At 40.7% G+C, this 23,235-nt stretch overlaps 1 long non-coding RNA gene and 2 other non-coding genes across 3 annotated transcripts; 2 read left to right on the top strand and 1 right to left on the bottom strand.

Moving 5' to 3' along the window:
• Positions 1 to 5,277: 5,277 nt before the first annotated feature.
• LOC147371112 (small nucleolar RNA SNORA70) lies at positions 5,278 to 5,411 on the top strand. Its single transcript, XR_015166299.1, has one exon. It is a non-coding gene; the product is annotated as a small nucleolar RNA SNORA70 (small nucleolar RNA).
• A 9,796-nt stretch (positions 5,412 to 15,207) lies between these two features.
• Positions 15,208 to 19,881, bottom strand: LOC147371111 (uncharacterized). Its single transcript, XR_015165828.1, has 3 exons — positions 19,759 to 19,881; positions 18,677 to 18,774; positions 15,208 to 16,225 (listed from the first exon to the last, which is right to left on the bottom strand). It is a non-coding gene; the product is annotated as an uncharacterized LOC147371111 (long non-coding RNA).
• A 3,248-nt stretch (positions 19,882 to 23,129) lies between these two features.
• On the top strand, positions 23,130 to 23,235 carry LOC147371110 (U6 spliceosomal RNA). The gene has a single exon (XR_015166327.1). It is a non-coding gene; the product is annotated as a U6 spliceosomal RNA (small nuclear RNA).

The raw sequence follows: 23,235 nt of genomic DNA, 5'->3' as shown, positions 1-23,235 counted from the left end.
TTTGTTATTAAAATATTTTAAATCATCCATTTTGTTATCAACATAGAAAATCCTCAAGTAATTGCCTAATGAACTCATGAATGTGTCTGCTGATATATGTGTTGGCAGATACATATCTTTCTTTAAGTTTTCTTTCTTTTAATTTCTCATTGGATAGAAGATTAAGAAAAAATACATGAGAGACACATTGAAAATAAGTCAAGATCAGGTTCTATTTCTAATAAGCATCTTTTAAGAATGTCAAATTGGTATGTGTTTTAGCTTTTAAATTGTTTTCCATTTATGTTGGTGCTAATGTATTTCTCTTTCTTTATGGAAAATGCAATTCTACTATGGATAATTTCATTTCTCTGTTTAACAGCATTCCTAAACTGTTAGTGTGTGATTTTAATTTTAAAGTTTATGGATTCACTATAATTATGGTTCAATGACCAGTCTTTCTTAATGTAAAAGAAAACAAAACAGCGTACCCTTAGGTGATGTGTGTTTGTTTGGATTGTGGATCCTCTTATTTCATGTTCATTTCATGTATCATATGCCTTTATCAACTTTCATCTTTTAGCTTATATAATTTGAGTGACAAAACCAACATTAGACAACCTGCATACATTCATAGAGTACCTGACACATAAATATGCTGACATTTTTCTTCTAGTTTTCATTTTCATTATGAAAAGCAGTCATGAAAGGTTTTTCTTATTTGATTTCATAGAAAACATGAGAATATCTTTAATTTCTACCAGAAATGATCTGTTCTTAAACCTTGTGCATGGTGTTCTGATGAGACAGTAAGAACTCTGATTCACCCAGTAGTTCAATCTATACATGCTTTGTCTACTATATGTATATATATATACACACACCTCTCTGCTAGTTTGGAAATGATCAAATCAGCATGATCAAATTAGGACATTAATGGAAAAATTAATGGAAATTAATGGGAAAAATAACTGGTATCATATCTTTATCACTTAGAAAACATGCTTAATTTTCCAAAGTTTTATTTTTAATGTTTCTATTGTAGCATAAAAAGTTAACACAATATTTCATTCTTTTTTTTTTGACCATTATATATAATCTTGCCCAGAAATACACAATGCTTGTTAAGGTGGGTGATGTTTTTATGTCTCCTAATAAATGATCATAGGAACATGCAGATATTGATATTTGAAATCTTGTTTTTCTCTACTTCTTGATAATGAATTTATATTAATAGTTACTATTACCAAAAATGAACTTTTAAAATTTTTACCAAAACAAACAAAAACCTTGCTGTATCTAAAAAGTCAGGACCTCAACAACTTAATCTTATATTCTCAAGAATAAAGATTAAGAACAGTCACCTGTGATTCTGGCTGTTAAAATAATTCATTCCTAGTGGAATTAACATACTTGACCAGTTATAATTCTGCTAAGTTATTTTAGAATATAAAGACCTTCAGTCCCTAATCTTTCCCATTTTTGTTGAAATAGCTTCGTATCAGCTGGATTTACTATATGCCATAGCAGAGATACCCTTACAACTTAAATTTTAAGTGGATTTTGTTTTTGCTAATTCAATACTGAAACATTTTAATGGCATTTCTCATTTTTTAATGTATTTAAATGCAGAAGTTATCCTATGCTGCTTATTGACAAAACTGTCCTTTGGGGAATAAGAAGACCTATTACATTTGATTTACTGATAACAAAGTACCAACATTTCTCAAAATGCAGTGGATATTCTCATGTATCTCAGAAATATTAATAAATTGGATTCACAAAAGAATGTCTTACGTATCATTGACATTTATGTGAATATTCTTTATACTGTTGTAAATGTTTCATGCAATTTAATAACATTTTTAAAAGATGTATGTATCTGATTTTCCTTTAGAAAATATATTTTTATTTGTATTTTTTACATTTTAAAGTTCATCTCTATGTGCAGCTATTTTTATATTGCCAAAAAAAATCACATAAATACAAAATGAGAGAAAATGCAAAAAAAAAATATTTTGGCAAGCATTACACTGCATATTTTTCTTACTGTTGTGTGGGCCAGTCTCATGTAATTGATTATTCTAAGAATGTGTTGTGTCTTACCACTGTAAATATGGCACAAATCTGTTTTTCTTGATAGTATAAATAATTGAAAGATTGAATTCTCCCTGTTTGATTTCTTGTTTCATTTCATGATCATTTCTCCAGCTGAGATTACGGAATCAAAAGACACAAGTGGTTTTTGATTTGCAGCCTGGAGATAACTGCCTTGTGTTCAGTTTCTGATTTGTTTTTATTTGCTTTTTAAACTTGTTTTCAGGGTTCCTAGTTTGTGAGAAGTTGATCTTCATAATTATTTTTACACTATTTATGACTTATTTTCATAATGTAAAAAGTGTGTAATTATTACAATATTAATCCAAACATGGTCATGAATTGTATTGTTATAAAGCTTTATTGATGTTCACGAACACCGTGGTCTGTCTTCTCTAATTTAAACACAGTCCATGAAGAATTATATTCTACTTTTCTACAGTACTGTAACACTACCATTCAACTTAGTGCTCCGCTATAGTGATTTTCTGCAAAAAAAAAGACTCATACTTTCTGTTAATTAGATAGTAAAAACTATACTGAGCCTCTCCTCCAAGTTCACTTTTCTTCCAGAACCATTCATCTTGAATTAAACTCCCTTGTATTCAGTTGACTCTTACCTGTGCCACATCAAATCAGGGATTCGAGTGTAGTACCTAGCAATCACATCAATGTATTGAATAATGAGTGACTGAATGCCTCTCTAAGGCATCAGTTATTTTTGCGTCCTCACTAAAAGAGCCCTTGTCTTTCTTGCCCTTACCCATAGCGCTCGATGCAGGTGACGGTTGTCTGTTAGTCACTCAGTCGTGTCTGACTCTCTGTGGCCCCATGGACGGTAGCCCACCAGGTTCCTCTGTCCATGGGATTCCCCAGGCAAGAGTACCATCAACACCCTTTTAAACACTCTTTCCTTTAGTTCCCGTATCATGTCCCTTCACTCTTGTTTTCTCCTACATTAAAAAAAAAAAATTTATTCAAGTATAGTTGAATTATAATGCTGTATTAATTTCTGCTGTATAACAAAGTGATCAAATAATATGCATATATATATATATATATATACATTCTTTTCCATTATGGTTTATTACAGGATATTGAATATAATTCTTTGTGCTACATAGTAGGACCTTGTTATTTACCCATTCTATATGTAAGTTTGCATCTGCGAATCCCAAACTCCCAATCCTTCTTTTCCGCATCCCCTCCCCCTTGGAAACCACAAGCCTAGTCTCTGTGTCTGTGAGTCTGTTTCATAGTTATCTTCATTTGTGTCATATTTTAAATTCCACATATAAGTGATATCATATGACACTTGTCTTTTTCTGACTTACTTTGCTTAGGGTGATAATGTCTAGGTCCATCCATATCAGTGCAAATGGCTTTATTTCATTCTTTTTTATGATTGAGTGATATTCCCTTACTCATGCTATATATCCATCATTTATATACCACATGCTGTCTATCCATCCATCTACCAGTGGACATTGAGGTTGCTTCCATGTCTTGGTTTTTGTAAATAGTGCTGCTGTGTTGCATGTATCTTTTTGAATTATAGTTTTGTGTGGGGGCTTCCCTGGTGGCTCAAATGGTACAAACATCCACCTGCAATGTGGGAGACCCCAGTTTGATCCCTGGGTTGGGAAGATCCCCTGGGTGAGGGCATGGCAGTCTGCTCCAGTATTCTTGCCTGGAGAATCCCCATGGACAGAAGAGCCTGGTGGGCTACAGTCCATGGGGTCACAGAGAGTCGGACACGACTGAGCGACTAAGCAGACACATGCCCAGGGGTGGGATTCCTGAATCATATGGTAGCTCTATTTTTAGTTTTCTGAGGAGCCTCCATACTGTTCTCCATAGTGGTTGTACCGGTTTACTTTCCCACCAACAGTATATCTCCTACTTTTCATTCTCATTTTCTTTTGCCAGCTCTTTCCCCTCTTCCTGACCATTAAATGATAATCCTCAGGATTCTGACCTCCATGCTTCTTTTGCTCTTCTCCACCATATTTTTTCCTCCAGGAAAGCTCATTTACTCCCACAAAGATCAAGTTATTATTGGCAATGCAGATTTTCTTCTGACTTCCAAACCAACTATTATAGACACGTCTACCAGGATGTCCCACAGGCCGTCCTCATCTTCACACCTGGTTCTTTTCCAAGCTTCCATATTACAGTGAATGTACTGTCCCCCACCTGCCATCTAAGCAAACATGATGGCAATGTCAGAATCCCTCTAGACACCACCTGCCTCTCATTACCCACCCACTGCTGCACACATAAGCATCTAATTACCAAATCCCTTCAATTCTATCTCCCTAATATGTTTTGAGATCCACCTCCTTTCTCCTTGTCCCCATTACCATTGTGTCAGTCTAGGCTTCCCCCAGTTCTTTTGGGGGGACTTTTAGAAGAACCTTCTAAGTGGCCTCCCTGCCTCTAATAACCAACTCCCCTCCACCTCATCATACTCCATGTCACTCTGAGGGTAATGATAGATTTAAAGAAAGCAAATATGGCCATGTCTTATTTATGAATTTATCTATTTCACTTCCTATAGAATTTGAAGTAAATTAAACAAACACTTATAAAGAAATTAAATACATACATTTAAAAACAATCAAGAAAACCAGACTTAAACAAAGTTCAAGGTCACAAAGACAGTTGTAGTGAAAAGATATGAGTTAAAATTGTATGATTCTGAGCTTCCCGGTGTCCATAACAAAAAAAGAAATATGTCAATAACATGTTTACATCATCTGTAAAGTGAAAATACTACTTCCTCAAAAGAATCAAAGCTGATTGACAAGAAATACCTTATGTGAGATTTCTCATGGAGGGTGCTACTGTTTAGGGCACAACTACAATGAACCCAACAGCAGATTTTTGTAATGTTCTTCATTATACGTCAAGTGCATGTGCCAAAACCATCAATGAAAACAGTTATTCAGAAGACTAACCATGCCATTCCCTTGCTTAAAATCCTCTGTGGACCCCCACTATCATGCAGATATTTACTTGGGGATAAAGTAGCAAGCCCTTTGCAATCCCACTCTGCCTAGCATCATATCCTGCTGGTCAGCAACCCTCACCCCATGTTAAACTATATGAGGATCCCTTTGTCTGCTTCCTGGGCCTGAAACTGTCTCCATCCCATCCTCAGCATCCAGCTGAAGAATTCTCGCTCTTTTTTTAAATTTTTTGCAGCCAATTGAGCTGACCTTCCTCTTTTCCCCATGGGGGCCCAGTGTGCAATAGCCGCAAACAGCGGCCTCCTTGGTGGTGTGTGCAGCCTTGGCCTGTATGGGCTGCCCTAAGGGACCTTGGAGACAACCCTTCTGGTGGACATTTATAATTGGCATGCTATCTCTGGTCTAGGCTCCAGACGGTTATGCATGGTGCCTTTGGAAAGCCCCAGGGCACAGTAGCCACTAACCAAAACATTATATCCATCCACACCAAGCTGCAGGACAAGAAGCATGAGGTTGAGGCCCTCTGCAAAACCAAGTTCAAGTTCCCCAGCTACCAAAAGATCCACATCCCCAAGAAATGGGGATTTACTGGTTTAATATGGATGAATTTGAAATCATGGTGGCAGAAAAGCAGCTCATCCCAGGTGGCTACAGGTCAGACACATCCCTAACCAGGACCCCTGGACAAATGACAGTCTCTGCAGTTAGCAGGGAGAAGGCGATGGCACCCCACTCCAGTACTCTTGCCTGGGAAATCCCATGGATGGAGGAGCTTGGTAGGCTACAGTCCATGGGGTCGCGAAGAGTCAGACACGACTGAGCGACTTCACTTTCACTTTTCACTTCATGCATTGGAGAAGGGAATGGCAACCCACTCCATATTCTTGCCTGGAAAATCCCAGGGACGGGGAAGCCTGGTGGGCTGCCGTCTATGGGGTCACACAGAGTCGGACACGACTGAAGTGACTTAGCAGCAGCAGCAGTTAGCAGAGCCTTAGTGCCGTCCCTTCCTTACTCATAGTTTTGTGTGCTCAGTCATGTCCGACTCTTTGTGACCCCATGGACTATAGCCCACCAAGTTCCTCTGTCCATGGAATTTTCCAAGCAACAATATTGGAGTGGGTTGCCGTTTCCTACTCCAGGGGATCGTCCTGACCCAGGGATTGAACCCACAACTTCTGTGTCTCCTGCATTGCCAGGTGGATTCTTTACCACTGAGCCACCTGGGAAGCCCCTCCTTAAGCATCAGTTCAGTTCAGTTCAGTTCAGTCACTCAGTCGTGTCCGACTCTTTGTGACCCCATGAATTGCAGCACACCAGGCCTCCCTGTCCATCACCAACTCCTGGAGTTCACTCAAACTCACATCCATTGAGTCAGTGGTGCCATCCAGCCATCTCATCCTCTGTCATCCCCTTCTCCACCAGTAAATCCTACTTTTCTGTCAAAAAAAGAATTATTGCTCTTTCAAGACCCAATCCATGTGTCAACATCCTAAACACCCCTTCCTGCCAACTTTAAATTCTCCCATTTTCTATGCTCCACTAATTACTTTTACTTAACACTGCTGAAACACTTATCAACTTGTTGATAATTACATGTTTATCTCTCTCCTCTACTGGATGGTGTACCAAAGATGAACCCAATTTTTATAGATTTTCCGTAAATATTTTCAAATGAATAAATGAGAGACAAAAGTTACAAAAACAACAAACTCACTTAGACTTACCTATTTTATTAATGTACATAATGGATAAAGCACCAATCTTTCCTGGGTGATAGGAATGTTTTTGTTCAATGAGGTGACCCTGGGTGGGCTCCTGGATGGGGACTGATCATCAGAAAGACCAAATCATGATTAGACAGCTTGGAATTTTCAGGCCTAACCCCCCATTCTTATGAGAAAAGAGAAGGGCTGGAAATTGAGTTAATGTCTTTAATGAACCATCATAAAATTCTAATAGTACGGGGTTCCGAGAGCCTCTAGGTTGGTGAATGCATGGAGATTTGGGGAGACTGATGGACCCAAAAAGGGCATGGAAGCTCTGTGCCCGTCCCACATACCTTGTCCTATTCATCTCTTCCATCTGGCTTTTCATCTATATCCTTTTATAATCAATTAATAAACAGTAAGTAAACTTAAAAAAAAAAAATTCTCTGGCCTTACCTCTCATCATTCTCTCTCCTGTACTTTTACAACCTGCCCTTGTCTTTCAGTTCTTCAACCAAGCTCTTCTCTGTCACTTCCAGAGCCCCAGTCTGTCACGTTTTCATCCCTTCTTCACCTAAAACCCCACTTCACCTCCCCAACTCTTATCTATTCTTCATGTCTCAATTTAGACATTCTTACCTCTGTGCTCCCTTTGCATTTTGGATTTAATTTCTCACAGCACTCCCATGGTACTGTTCCACAGAGAATCTCTGTTGTTTACTCTTTAGTTCTGAATGTCCAGCACAATGCCTGGCAGGGAGTTGGCACTCAATAAATATCTGTTGAATAAATAAGTGGAAGAAAGCAGTAACCCACAGGGATACAAAACAAGCCATCCAAGGATATTATGAGCAACTGAGTGTGAAAATATGAAACAGTGAGAGTACAATTCTTGCTAAAAATTGCATGATTATTCCATTAACTCAGACATGATAACATAGTTCTATAGGCCTGTTCTTTTCTGTTCTCTTATATCAATATCGAATAAATATCAATGCCAAATAGTGAAAGCAAAAAAGACTTAAGGGATCTATTCCTTATTTCTTTTGGATCAAGTTGTGTTCCCTAAAAATATCTTATGATCTAGTAATGGGTGTTCCACCAAAAAAAAAAAAAAAATCATTAAATATAAGAATATGTACTGGAATGTCCATGAAAAGGATAAAGGATATAGTCTCCAGAGAACACTTTGGAAAATGCTGCTCTCCAATAGTACTTGATCTAAATCAACACCTGCCACAGCTCAGACATGCAGGAGTCCGCATGCCTGTGTCTTGTAGCTCAGTCAGCATTCCTATCACAGGGGCCGCTCCAAGAAGCGACTCTCCTCAAAGCTGTCCTCGTCCATAACACCTCACCCTCTGGCATGCTTTTCCACTCCGCCTTCTCGTCTTCATTGCTTGCCTCAATCCTCGTTCACATCTCCACTCTAAAATGTACTCGGATTCGCTTGAATTGGAACTTGATTTGAGTGTCGACTCAAATCTATCATTCAAGGCAATGACAAGAGCCAAGAGTAATAAAGTCCCATGTGGAAAACGTGTTTCAGCAGAGCATACAATAGGCAGCCAACCAGACACAAACTTTTCTAGCTAATTTATGAGTTTGTACTTACAAGTGGAAGGGCAGGTTGGAATAGGAGAACAAGAAAAGCAGGTGAACCACGTTTATATTGAACCTGTATATCAAGTCACAGACTGAACAGATAGGCACATTGACATTGTCAGACTGTGGAAGAAAGAGCTGTTGACTCCACCTGTGGCTGAAATGATGGGTAGATAAAACATCAACTATCTGAGAAACATGGTGTTGAATAACTGTGGAGTTTCCTGTTCAGTCTCCCTTTCATAAAGTATCAGTCAAAACAAACATAAACAAATGCAAGGGATAATGGAAAAATGGGTTCAAAATGTTGGGTGAGAGAACTTATCTTTAAAGGTTTTAGTGACGTATTTTGCACTATTTGCTACTTTAAATTTACTGTCCACAAAACACTGTCATAATTAGCTCTCACTCCTCTTTTTTAATTCATCTAACCATTTTAGCAGTGCTCTGAGAGTTCCACAACAGTAAAGATACCTTTTCTACTTTAAGGGCCAAAGGACTCATTGATTTTAAAAGAGTACTTTCCTCCCTGACTCAGCACCCCTCCCAAAAATATAGGATAGGGAAAATAATCTAATTATGTTATGCTCTTGATACCAAAAAAGAGGGAGGGAGAGGAAACACATAACAAAAGAATGGGGAGACTGAAATATAGCATTTGATAAAATTCAATAGCTATTCCTGATAAAAATTGAAAAGAACTGAGTTTCCTTAAATGATATAGGCATGAATATATTAGAAACCTACAGCAAATATCTTTCTTTTTTACTTTTTGTTTTGGCCAGTTAATAGGATCTCAGTTCCCCAACCAGGGATGGAAACTGCATCCCCTGCATTGGAAGGGCAGAGTCTTAACCACTGGACTGCCATGGAAATCTACATTGTTCTTTAAAAAAACAAAACAAGAACACTTTCTTGGGAATTCCCTGGCAGCCCAATGGTTAGGCCTCTGCACCTTCACTAGAAGGGACCCAGGTTCAATCCTTGGTTGGGGAACTAAGATCCTGCGAACCATGCCTGGTGACCAAAAAAAAAAAAAAGAATCACCACAATCTACAAACGTGTTTCTTAATAGCAAAATGTTAGAAACATTTCCTTTAAAATCAAAAACAAGATAAAGATATTTAATATCACTACTGCTATTAAACATTGTATTGAAAGTCTCAGTCAATGCAATCAGAAAATTAAAAGTGAAGCAAAAGTGTTAGAAAGAAAGAAACAAAACTGCCTGTGTTCCTTGTCTCTGGCAGCTGTAATAAATTAGCAAAGTTTAGTGGCTTGAAACAGCACAAATATATTATCCTACAGTTTCATAGTTTGGAATCCAAAATGGGTCTCACTGGGATAAAGTCAAGGTGTTAGCAGGTCAGCATCCCTTTTTGGTGGCTCTAGAGGGAGAGAAAGACGCATCCTTGGATTGTCCAGCTTCTGGTGGCTGTCCGCACCCCTTGGCTCATAGCCTCCTTCCTCTGTCTTTAAAGCCAACATCAGGCCAATTCTTGAGGCTGCCATCTTTCTGGTTCTTCCTTTTCTGCCTCCCTCTTCCTCTTTTAAGGACCTTTTGATTATATGCGTCTACCTGTATAGTCTAGGATTCACCCTATTGTAAAGTCAGGTGGTTAGCAAACTTAATTTTTCTGCATCTTAATTCTCCTTTGGTGGATAGCATAACATATTCATATTTTCCAGAGATTTAGGACATGGACATCTTTGGGGGTTCATTATTCTGCTCACTACATGCCATTATTCACAGATTATTTGAATTATTTGATTGTGTATATAAATAAATTCAAAGGAACTGATAATTTTATCAGATTTTGTAGTATTGTCATTTGCTAAAATTTTTAAGTAGTTATAGCACCAATGTTTTTTATAAAATAAAGATGCCATCTATATCTCATACCTTTCTCAAGCTATACTAGTAAGAATACTTGAAACTCTTCTCAATATGGTAATACTTAAATATTTATTGACTTCTATCATCTTCAACATATTAAGCTATTTGAGGATTTCCTGAAAGAGCATGTGACCGGCTATTATTTTACATACTGCCACATAATGCTGAGAAGCAAATATTATTCTCTCTCTTTTACAAATAGAAAAGCTGTGACTCAGAGAAGCTGGAACACTGGTTATCCAGAAATAAGTGACCCCATGAGTATCTTAATGCAAGACAAACATGACAGCTCTGGAAAGTTCTACCGCTGTACAGTTCCAGCTCTCTGCCCTCTCGGAGGTTCTTGGTGCCACCACCATTTCTTCCACCCTGAACTGACATGATTCCATATGTGACTAGTGACGGTAAACAACAATAATATCACTTTAAATTTACAGAGCATTTTGTGTACTTAAGCCATCATCATATCAATTACATCTGATTCTCACAACATACAAGATGAATAGCAGTATATTAATATTTTATGTGAGAAAAGGATTCAAAGAGGAGGACTGGCCCTGGTGACACAGTTTTTCCTAGCAGACCATAGAACCAGAGTCTCCTAACTTCTAGAACACTGACCTACACCAAGAAATATAAGTGAGAAAACCTGCAAAACACACAATATTCCAAAAGCCTTTTTAACGTGTATTTCCATGAGATGTTTGGGGGCAGAAAATAATCTATTCTAAAGTCTCATCATTTTCTTCTGAGTTTCTTTTAAGGGGGTTATATTAGGAGTAAATTATTTCTAGAATGTTCTTAATTGATGTTTGAAGTCTTTCTTGGCATTCAAAAGGCAAGTCATTTAATGTTTAAGAACTCAGTTGCTGGAGTCAAAAGCCTGTATTTGAATCCCTGTTTGACCCCTTACCATGGCAATTTATCTCATGTCAGTGGGCTTCAGTGTCCTAGTATGTAAAATGGGATTCATTTCACTCCCTCGAGGTAGGGAGTTAATAATACAGGCTTCCCTGGTGGCTCAGATGGTAAAGAATCTGCCTACAATGTGAAAGACCTGGGTTAGATCCCTGGGCTGGGAAGATCCCCTACAGGAGGGCATGGCAACCCACTCCAATACTGGAGAATTGCCTAGAGAATTTCATGGACAGAGAAGACTGGCGGGCTACAGTCTCTGGGGTCGCAAAGAGTCGAACATGACTGAGCAACTAACTCTAGACTAGACTAGCGACTTAATATGTACACAGGCTTCAGTCAGAGCCTGGCCCAGAGTCAGTACTCAGTAAGCACTAGCTATTATTCTCTACAGAGCAGAAGCCTTGCGTATCTATTATCTTAGTGAAAGATTACAGTGATTAGAAGGTTCCAATCTATATTTGTTGTTAAAAGCTAAATGCTTTCTCTTGCATGTCAGTGATGCCTTTACAGTCACAAAAGCATCTGTATAACGTAAGCACCAACTCCGATAGGAGAGCTAATGAGAAGGATAAGTAGTTTTCTTCTCCCCTCAACCCAGCTTTATTGAAATATAATTGACAAATAAAAATTGTATATATTTAAAGTATATAATATGGTGTTTTGATATATGTATACATTTTGAAATGACTGCCAAAATCAAGCTAATTATCATACTCATCACCCTACATGGTTACCACTGGTGTGTGTGCATGATGAGATACAGTATTATTAACCATAGTCATTAGACTCTACATGAAACTGTACTCTAGACCTCCAGAATTTATTCATCTTACATAACTGAAACTTTGGACTTTTTGCACCCATTTTGCCTACTCCTTAGACCCTGGAAACTACCATTCTACTCTCTACTTTAATAAGTTCAACTTCTTTAGAGTCCACATATAAGTGAGATCACACAATATTTTTCTTTCTTACTACATATCACATCTTCTTTATTCATTCATCTGTTGATAGACACTTAGAGTGTTTCCATATCCTTTCTTAAAATTGTATTCATTTATTTATGGCTGTGCTGGGTCTTTGTTGCTGCACCGGCTTTTCTCTAGTTGCATCGAGCCGGGGCTACTCTCTAGCTGCTAGAGCTACTCTCTGGCTACTGGGCTTTCACTCCAGTAGCTTCTCTTGTTTCAGAGTATGAGCTCTAGGGCACATGGGCTCAGTAGTTGTGGTTCCCAGGTCCCAGAGCCCAGGCTTAAGAGTTGTGGTGGAAGGGCTTAGTTGCTCCAGGCCCGTGGGATCTTTCCAGATCAGGGATCAAACCCGTGTTTCCTGCGTTGGCAGAGGCATATTCTTTACCACTGAGCCACCAGGGAAGCCCCTCCATATCTTGACAATTGTAAATAACACTGCAGGTAGTTTTCCTCTACAACTTGAGTTCAAAAACAATGCATATCACCACTAAAGATAGTTTAGTATTGACAGGGGAAATATATGAGTCTCAGGAATGAACAATGAGAGGAAAGACCATCAAAAGACAGCTGCATTAAGAACCACTGAAGTAGAGGCATTTTGGTAAATTTTCACCTGTGTGGTATGCACAGTGTAATCAAAGCTGGACAAGCTAGAATTCCAGTGTCTTTCTTGAGCAGTTCCATACGCCAGAACACTGAACTTTTGTGTTCCAAGGCTGGCACTACATGATGTACTGTAATAGTAACAAAGACAAAGAGATTAACACCAAGCTTAGGGTACTGAGACTGTCATGAAATAGTCTCTTCCTGTTTAAGTTAATAGTGCAGAATTTTATTGACACTCAATAAAGGTTAACTCATAAACTCTTCTGTCATATAGCAGTTCAGTTCACACTTGTGTTCTCTTAAAGACATTTGCATTTTATCTAAAAGCCAGCTAGCACTGAAGCTCAGCAAGAAATCGGTAAGTAACTCTAATGTTGTTTCCTCTGCAGAGGCCATGCCTCTCACTCACATGCACTTGAGCTGTTTTCTGATACTAGCAATAGGTTCACAACAAACCAAGAAAGCACTCTGGTTCAAGGTCCTTCAAGACCAACGGCTTGAATCTAAGGGATCTGCCAACCCATCCAAACCTAACTGGGTTCTTAGTTCAATATCACATGGGCTCTGTGACCAAACTCTACTCCATCAGTTCAGCTCAACAAATAGTCACATAAGTTGCTATCAAGGTCTGTAAAAATAAGACACAAAGAGGTAATAGTAATAGCTGTCATTTAATGAGTGTGCACTGCCTACCAGCATGCTAAGTCATCACAAACGTTATCTCGTTTATATTACCCTGGGATTTAGATATGACTTTTTAAATTTTATGTTTATTTTTGGCTGTGCTGGGTCTTCATTGCTTGACGTTTCATTCTGGGCTTTCTCTAGTTGTGGCAAACAGGGGCTGCTCTCTAGTTGCGGTACACAGACTTACGGCTGTGGCTTCTCCTGTTGAAGAGCATAGGCTCTAGGGTGAGAGGGCCTCAGTAGTCGCAGCGCAGGGGCTTAGTTCCTGGACCAGAGATAGAACCTGTGTCCCCTGCATTGGCAAGAAGATCTTAACCCCTGGACCACCAGGGACCAACAACAGAAACCATTGGTCTCAGTTTACACATTACAAAACTGAAAGAAATCTTAAGTGATTTCCTCCAAGCTCACACAGCTAGAAAATAGCAGCGCCAGAATCTGAAACGAAGCTGATTCTCCACGCTCACCACGAGGCTAAAACTAATGGCCTTGCAGTCAATTTAAAGTTAGAGGTGTGTTCAGGGTGTATAGTGTGGCACAAAGGGACATTTTGGCAAAACTACCTTAATTTCTCACTCTGCATGTCAAGAATGCTGGAAAGGATTATGGCTGGATTCAAGGAAGGAAGCTACGAACACTGCTGCTGCTGCTGCTGCTATCGCTTCAGTCGTGTCCGATTCTGTGCGACCCCATAGACGGCAGCCCACCAGGTTCCTCTGTCCCTGGGATTCTCCAGGCAAGAACACTGGAGTGGGCTGCCATTTCCTTCTCCAATGCATGCATGCATGCTAAGTCGCTTCTGACTCTGCGTGACCCTATGGACAGCAGCCCACCAGGCTCCTCTGTCCACGGGATTCTCTAGGCAAGAATACTGGAGTGGGTTGCCATTTCCTTCTCCTGGGCTACGAACCCTAAAAGACTCCAAATGTATGCTTCTAACAACTGGGAACTGGAAGGGTGATCATCCCCTCCTCTCTAAGACCAGAACCGAAATCAGGAATCACACTACTTGCTAAAAAGGTTTTCTGTCCTCCCATCACAGAATTCTGAGGGGTAAAGGCTTCTTAAATAATCTCACCAATAGAGGGCAGACCCTGAATGCCCAGAAAACTGTATCCTTAAATGCCCTTGGACCCAGTTTCCTTAAAAGCTCACATATAATAAAGAGTTATAGCTGCCAGTCCTCCTGGTTGTATTAGTGACCCCAAATTTATTTCATTTATTTGAAGTAAGGTCTTATTTTTAAGAGAACAGTATCAATAACAAACTACATGCTTCTACAAATTCCCAATCCCAATAATGCAAGGATATTTTTTTAGAATAAAACTTACTTATACCATTAGCAGGCTTTCCCAGCAAACCCAAGGACAGATGTGTATTTGATAAAACTCAGAAATCTGAGGGCTAACTGGCAAAGATCAGTTAAAATAAATAAGCTATAAATAAAATATTTGCCCTAGAAAGGCCCACCTACTTGAAAACTGGCAGAAAAAAATTTGCCTTAGTGCTAATAAATTCTTTTGGGGTTTTACTTTGTTTATTACTTATTTATTTCTGGCTTCACTGGGTCTTCATTGCTGCATGCAGGCTATTCTCTAATTGCAGTGCTTGGGCTTCTCATGGGGTGACTCCTACTGTTCTGGAGCACGGGCTTTGGAGCACAGGTGGGTAGTTGTGACCTACACTGGCTTAGTTGCCTCATGGTATATAGGGTCTTCCCACTAATAAATCCTTGATTTTTTAAAATTAAATGAATTCTGTGCTTTTTAAAACAATAACCAATAACCTTATCTTTTATAAAATTACCATGACTGATTCGATAGCCATTTTTAATATAAAACCATTTGATTGTTCAAAAAGTGAAAATTGTCTAGTAGCTGTCTTTCAATATTTCTCAAGCTACCTTTCCCAACCCCACACTTTATTCCAGTCAAAAACACTTTAGCACACAACACATATAAAGCTCCCAGATATGATGAGCAAAGGGAAGTTTCTGTCCTCAAGGTATGTGCAATCTATATAGACACCATCAACCACTGGAAAGCCCTGGGCGCATACAATAAATTTAATAATGATAACACAAAGAAAATGTTGTGGGGGAAATCAAGAGAAATATTAAATAGTTCTTGAACTCATGGGTCTTAAACAGAAGAAAGGTGCTTTCATATTCAGTTCAGTTCAGTTCATTTCAGTTGCTCAGTCGTGTCCAACTCCTTGCGACCCCATGGACTGCAGCACACCAGGCTTCCTTGTCCTTCACCATCTCCCGGAGTTTGCTCAAACTCACGTCCATTGAGTTGGTGATGCCATCCAACCATCTCATCCCCTGTCATCCTCTTCTCCTCCTGCCTTCAATCTTTATGGTCATGATTTTCAACCCCTGAATCAGATTTTTCTTAGCACATGAAGACATTCTGACTGGAGAGGAACGGAGGCTCTGGTCTACTTGCAAATGAGTTTGTGTCTGCGTATGGACTTTTTATAGAAAAACCTTTCATATAAGGAAGTGTAGAAAAACCCACATTACTGATGGACACTGTACAGGCAGAACAGAAGCCTGTCCTGGAGAAGACCAGAGTCCTGGGGCTTGTCCCTGAAACAAGGGGTGACTTTGGGCAGTGGTGACTCTCAAGGTTAGAGGAATTTGAAATGGGGTTTCCCACCAAACATGGAGACTGGTCGTCCTGCTCAGACTTACAAACATTCCAGTAAAGAGTGCAGCTAGATTGAGGAGAACGGCATGCACTTTCTCCCACAACCTCTACTGATGACCAGCTGTGCTTCCTGAGGTGCAAATGAGAAAGCAGATTGAGGGTTCCAAAACAGAACAGACGTTTGGAAATAAAGAAAGTTTCACTCATTTCGGAGCTTGAAATCAACTATCTATAACATAATGCCTGAAAATAAACCCCTTTTACACTCTTCAAGGTTATCCAAATTTAAAACACATGGATAGTTTGCTGCTGCTAAGTCGCTTCAGTCGTGTCTGATTCTGTGCAACCCCAGAGACAGCAGCCCACCAGGCTTCCCCGTCCCTGGGATTCTCCAGGCAAGAACACTGGAGTGGGTTGCCATTTCCTTCTCCATAATTATCCACCCCCGCCCCGGCAAAAAAATCTCTATCTTCCTGTTTCAAATCATATCCTGTGGCTAATAATCAGCAAAAATCAACTAACACGTATTTCACAAACTTTCTTGGATATAGAACCTTGCTCAGTGTGACCACCATTGCAAAAGGAAGGGAACTGGATGCCTAAGAGCACCAGCATTACGACTACAAGCAAAAACAAGCTCCAGATAAGCCTGGGTATTTATTACTATAAGCATTATTACCAACTTATTATAAGATAACGTATTTTTCTAACATTTCCCAATTTAAAAATCATTTCACATTGATTTTATCATCTGAATCTTATAGAATCTATAAGAACCAGTTGGGGAAAATGAAATGGCCTGGCTGTAAGTCCCCCACAGGAGGGGGGACTGAATCCCGCCCCAGGCAGGAGAAAGTACACGGGTCTGAGAAGATCTCTGGACTGCAGGTAATGAGGAGGGAGCCTCAGACCCATTTTATACAAAATGAAGACAGCGATATAGAGGAGGACGGTACCCTTTCAGGGCTGGGGATTAAGACTAACCTCCAACTCTGAGCCTTTCCTGGCCTTCCAGCACTACTAGACTTCGTGACTTCCCAAGCCAGGGGTGGGAAAGAGTCTGGTTTGGGGCCCGAAATAATTTACTAAAGTATCCTAGCCATTAACCGCAAGACCCAACCCTTGCAGAGCATTAATCACATCTCAGGACTATACAGATATCTATTTCCTCTCCCTCCCTTCCAGCATCAGCTATCTTACTTTACCTGAGGAAACTGACGAAGAGAAAACGTAAGACCACATTTTGACCGAGATCACACACCTACGCTCAGAGCCAGGCCCTGAACTCAGGCCGTCTGCCCACCTAGTTATGCTTACCCCAGGAGGGACCACCACTGCCAGGGCACTAAAGAGTGCCGCTCCACAGTGACAGGGCCTGGAAAGCGTGCTTGTAAAAACCCTTTATTTAGAAGGCTTTCACAGGGCTTTTCTGGTGGCTCAGTGTTAAGAGTCCACCTGCCAATGCAGGAGCCATTGGTTCAATCCCTGGTCCAGGAAGACCGTACATACCATGGAGCAACTAAGCCCAGGAACCCATACGTCTCAGTCACTGAAGCCCGAGAGCCCGGGAGCCCATGCTCCACAAGAGAAGCCACCGCAATGAGAAGCCCTCACTGCACGGAAAAGTAGCCCCACTCACCACAACCAGAGAAAGCCCGCACAGCAACAAGGCCCAGCACACCCAGAAATAAATAACTAAATAAAGTTATAGAATGGCTTTCACAATCTTGGCACGTGAATGTTGCAGTTTGGGTAACAACTGGACTCCCCAGGTGGTGCAGTGGATAAGAATCTGCCTGCCAGTGCAGAGGACATGTATTCAATCCCTGGTCCAGGAAAATTCCACGTGCTGTGGAACAACCAAGACTTTGTGCTACAACTACTGAAATCCACATGCTCTAGAGTCTGCAACGAAGAGTAGCCCTCACTCTCTGCAACTAGAGAAAGCCCTTGAGCACCAGGGAAGACCCAGCACAGCCATAAATAAATAAAATTATATTTAAAATAAAGGAATCTGATAACAATCAACCTAAAGCAATAATAGGAATCTACTTTTTAAAAAATATTTATTTGTTTGGCTTTGTCAGGTCTTCGTCGCGGCACTCGGGATCTTAGCATCAGGCAGGACCTTTCGTTGGGATACACGGACGCTCTAGGTGTGGCACGTGGGCCCCGGAACACACAGGCTCAGTAACTGCCCTGTGTGGGCTTAGTTATTCTGCAACACCTGTGACCTAAGTTCCCCGATCAGGGATTGAACCATGTCTCCTGGATTGCAAGGCAGATCCATAACCACTGGATCACCAGCGAAATCCCAATAGTAGGAATTTAAATGTAAGAAAGTCAAAGAGCATCAAAGGCAGAGCAGACCCTTCACAAGGAAAGCATGAGGCCTGGCGATTTAAATTACAAGGAGATTTGTTGAAGAGCAAAGAAAAACATAGAGTATATTTCTTAAAACTGACAGCATTGTTTTTTTCCAAATAAAAATACTTCTGTATCAACAGCATCTTAAACCCCTTAGCGACAGATCTTTATGAAGGATAAAGTGAGGAAAGAAATGATTAAAGCTTCTACGAACCTTCATAATTGATGTATGTGATCAGTTGATTCTCTTTTAGTTAATTCCTCCGGGAAAATGAGATGTCTGTAACACGGGAATTCTCAGGTCTTCCATTCCTACAAATTAAAGAGCAGAAGTCATTAATTAATGTCCTATCAAAACCAGACATCTTACATATATAATAATAGTAACAACTGCAGTAATGGCTAACACTTATTAAACACAAGATGTAATGCCAAGCATAATTCTAAGTGCTTTACTGTTTTATCTCATTTGATCTTCCCAACAACCTAATTTTTGCCTTATTTTTCATAAAAGGAAATTGAATCATATACCCAAAAATTAGACAGCCAGCAAACAACAGAGCCAGCATTTGTATCAAGCAATCTGACTCCAAGACCTAAACTCTTAACCCATGAACGTATGATATGTCATTTAATTTAAGCCTACTCATAATCCTGTCCTGGGAGATGCTTTTTACAGCTCACAAAATTGTGGCTCAAATGGGTTAAGCAGTTGAAACAGAGCTCAAATTCAGGTCAGTCTGTCTCCAAAACTCCTATTCCTTCTACCATGGTTTCCCTAAAAGGAAAAGAGATGCCAAAGATGAAGATGAGCGACAGGTCTGGGAAAGGAACTCTCCACAGACGCAAACCAGATGTCAGCTGGGGTCTCCCCTGCCCCCTTGAAATCTAGGAAACAGTGTCTATAAACTATTTTGTACATGTTGGGAGAAGTCCCAGGAGGGGTTGAAGTGTTTTCTCCTGGCCAGCTCAGCTTCCAGTTTCCACCTGTGCTGAGTCCTGGTTCCCACTCTCCACCATGGACCCCATGATGGAATTCAACCCCAGTCCCTTGATTTCCACAGCAGTCCCCAGGTGTGCGTACCAGACAACCCTGCTCTTTAAAAAACTGTTTCCTTGACTTTTTTCTCCTACACCCGAGCTCCAGCTTCCACTGATGACCCTCCTCTCTCTCTCCTTCCCCCTGCTCTCTTCACCTTGAACCCCAAATCTCCGGAACAAGAATCCCTCCACTTTCCCAGGCAGCGCCGTTCAGTCTCATGACCCCTCTGACCCAAGACCCTCCCTGATGCCTACAGTCTCAGATCCAGAAAGCTCCTCAAGGCATTTTCCTTTCCACAGTAGTTCTCCCTTTCAGAGAAGGCATGACTCTGGTTCTGGCCGCAGCAGCTGCCCCCACTACAAAACCCACCTCGAATCTTCCCATCAGGTCAACCTGGGCTGGGGAGGAATTTCAAGGCAACAAAAGCTGAATGTCAAGAAAACCTCAGCATATTTTTTTTTTTTTTGAAGTTTATAGTTTCAAACTAGACACCAATTTACTGCCATTTTAAAAAATAAAACATATATATTTCATAACCTTGGCTGCTCCAGGCTGCATCTCCACATCCCTTAATATCAGCAGCAAAGAGGGAAGAAAGGAATCTCGTTGACCAAGTCTTTGGCAGCCACTCGGCTCTGAAGGCTTGCCAGTTTCTGGGAGGCTGCTTGCTGGCGGCTGACCTGGGTCTCTGGCGCTCCCATCTCCCCTGTGTACTCTTTTTTTTGGATCCACTGGGTCTTCGTTGTCACATGTGGGCTTTCTCTAATTGTGACAAGCAGGGGTTACTCTTCACTGTGGTTCATGGGCACATGGGCTTCAGTGGTTGCAGCATGCCAATGGGTTCCCTTCCCAGGGAAGTCCCTAAATTTACATTTACTCTTAGAATTATTTTGAGTACCTACTATATGCCAGGCTCTGGACAAAACACGAGGGATGCAGTGGGGTAAGATCAGACCCTGTCTCTGGCCCATGGACCTTTAATTCCTGAGAGGAAAAATTCGGCTTTAAACACACCTAATTTATTAATTACAATCATGACAAGTGCTACAAAGGGAAAGGATGAGATGCTGTGAAAATACTGGAAAAAGATAGGCTGACTCACAGCCACGTTGGCTTCCTAAGTGGGGAGCAGCGAGGCTGATGGAGGTTGAAGACACCAGCATCGAGCATGGTTGAAGCTGGGATCTGAGCGGAGTGTGCAGAGATGAGGGTAGGGTGCGCATCATGAGAGCAGCTCCAAGCAGGGCCATTGCGCCTGGAGGTGAGCTGAAAAGAGGGAACAAGCAAGAAGCGAGGCTGTGGGACACAGGGCTAGCAGCCCTTGCTTGGGACTGCGGATTGTGTTCCGAAGATGAATGTGAAATCATGAAGTATTTGCAGGGACGGGGAATGATGCAGCTCTCATGCTAAAGGTGTCTCTTTGGCTGCTCTGAGGATGAGGCACTGGAAGGGACCCATGAGGAGCCCTGGGGCAGTAATAAAGAGGCCGCTGGTATAATTCAGGCAAGAGATGATGAGATCTCAGACTAGGAATAACAGCCATGTTGAAATGGCCCTGTGGCCTTTCTCCTATTGAAATGTTCCTCACACTTGCCTGATAAGAATCTGTGACGTTCATTAAAAATACAGGTTCCCAGAGTCCCATGCTGCAATGGGGTGGAGTTTGGGAATCTGTACTTTTTTTTTTTTTTTTTAATCTGGTTGTTTATTTTTCTATTATTGATTTTTAAGAATTCCTTATTATATTTGTAAACATGTGACAATTAGCTTTTTTATTATAATGTAAGCACCAGATATTAAGTTGTTGATTGCTAGACATCCATACTTTAAACAAACTTCCTGAGGGATTCCTTTCAGTAGACAAACTTGTCCCGTGTTACCCTGCAGTGTACACTGAGAAATAGACCTTCCTTTCCCTTGCAAAATAATTCAGTTTCTAAGGATGGTGCTTTTCATGACCTCAGTCAGCAGAGGATGCAGGAGAAATCTCACCGTTCACAGAATGCATTCCCTATTTGGCACTTCTTCTGTAATACAGGTCCAATTTTAGGTTACCTACATTTGTGGGTTTTAGGTGTGTTTCTTCACACATGAGCTTTTTTCTCTTTGTTTTGGGTTTTTTAAATAATTTATTTGTTTTATTTTTGGCTGTGCTGGATCTTAGTTGCTGCACGCAGGCTTTCTCTAGTTGCAGAGAGCAAGGGCTACCCTCTAGCTACAGTGCACGGGTTTCTCCTTGCAGTGGCTTCTTTAGTGGTGGAGAACAAGATCTAGGAGCTTGGGCTTCAGTAGTCGTGGCACACGGGCTCAGTAGTAGTGGCTCCAGGGCTTAGTTGCTCTGTGGCATGTGGAATCTTCTGAGACCACGGATTTAACCCGTGTCCCCTGCATTGGCAGGAGGATTCCTACCCACTGTACCACCAGGGGAGTCTTCTTCTTTTTTTTTTTTTCTTTTTTCTTGTAGTATTAATTTATGTGCAGCTGTCAAGAGAGGCAAAAAGGAGGTACTTCTCCAAAAACTACCAGGAACAGCAGGATTGTAGAACAATAGATGGAGCTAGAATCTAGCTCTATATTCGTTCTATAAACATCCTGCGGAACTCAGCCCATCTCCCCCGACCATCAACTGCTGACCTGGGGACGTCTTACTTGCCCCCAACCTCTGCCAGCTTCTACAGAGGAAAACATCAAGACCTTACATGGATTATGTGCTTGGAAAATGCTTTCCAATATTATCTTAGTTGCATATGATCCAGGTGGAGTAAGAAGGAGTTTTTTGCACTTCATCCATCCAGTTATCCTCTATCAATTTATCTACACAGAGAGCACAGCACAGTGGGCAGAAGGAAAAGTTTAGGAATCAGTCTACCAAAGTTCAAGTCCTGACTCTTTCAGTTATTAATTGGAGAAGTTACTTAATCTCTTTGCTTTTCAGTTTTCACACATGAAAAACCAAAATAATTATGGTATACTACTTTGTTCAGGCTGTAATAAGGAAGTACCACAGATTGAATTGAGACAAGCGGCAAGGGGGAGGGGACAACTTTTTGTTGTTGTGCCACCAGACATGTGGAATCTTAGTTCCCCAACCAGGGATCAAACTCATGGCCCCTGCATTAGAGGGATGGAGTCTTAACCACTGGACCACCAAGGAAGTCCTCCATTATGCATTTATTTATGTGACTAAGCACTGCATGCAGAACTTCCCCAACTAGGGATTGGACCCATGCCCCCACTGGAAGCACAGTGTCTTAACCAATAGACCATGAGGCAAGTCCCAAGGGCAGAACCTTTAAAAGAATAGCCTTTGAGGATACCACAAAAACTGGTTACAAAATGTGCTCACCACAGGGAACTCTGCTCAATATTATGTAGTAACTTGAATGGGAAGAGAGTGGGGGAGAATGGATACATACGTGTGAATATGTACAGCCCAGCCGCTTTGCTGTGCACCCAAGACTATGGCAACATTATTAACCAGCTACACTCCAACATAAAAGAAAAGAGAAAAGAGGAAAAAAGAATACAAGGATGGGCCAGTATTAGAAAACTATTAGTGTAACCTGCCACTATTAATAAATCAAATAATAAAAATCATATGATTACCTCAAAGGGGGAAAAAAAAACGCTCACTTCGGCAGCACATTTACTAAAACTGGAATGATACAGAGAAGATTCGTATGGTCCCTGAGCAAGGATGGATGAGTATTCATGAAGCATTCCATATTTTT

Source organism: Bos grunniens, chromosome 6 (genome assembly GCF_055505025.1).
Source record: "Bos grunniens cultivar Pamir isolate PY7600 chromosome 6, Bosgru_T2T1.0, whole genome shotgun sequence".
NCBI classification, from domain to species: domain Eukaryota; kingdom Metazoa; phylum Chordata; class Mammalia; order Artiodactyla; family Bovidae; genus Bos; species Bos grunniens.
Note: the sequence above shows the minus strand (reverse complement) of the source record. Positions and strands in the feature narration are given on the sequence as shown.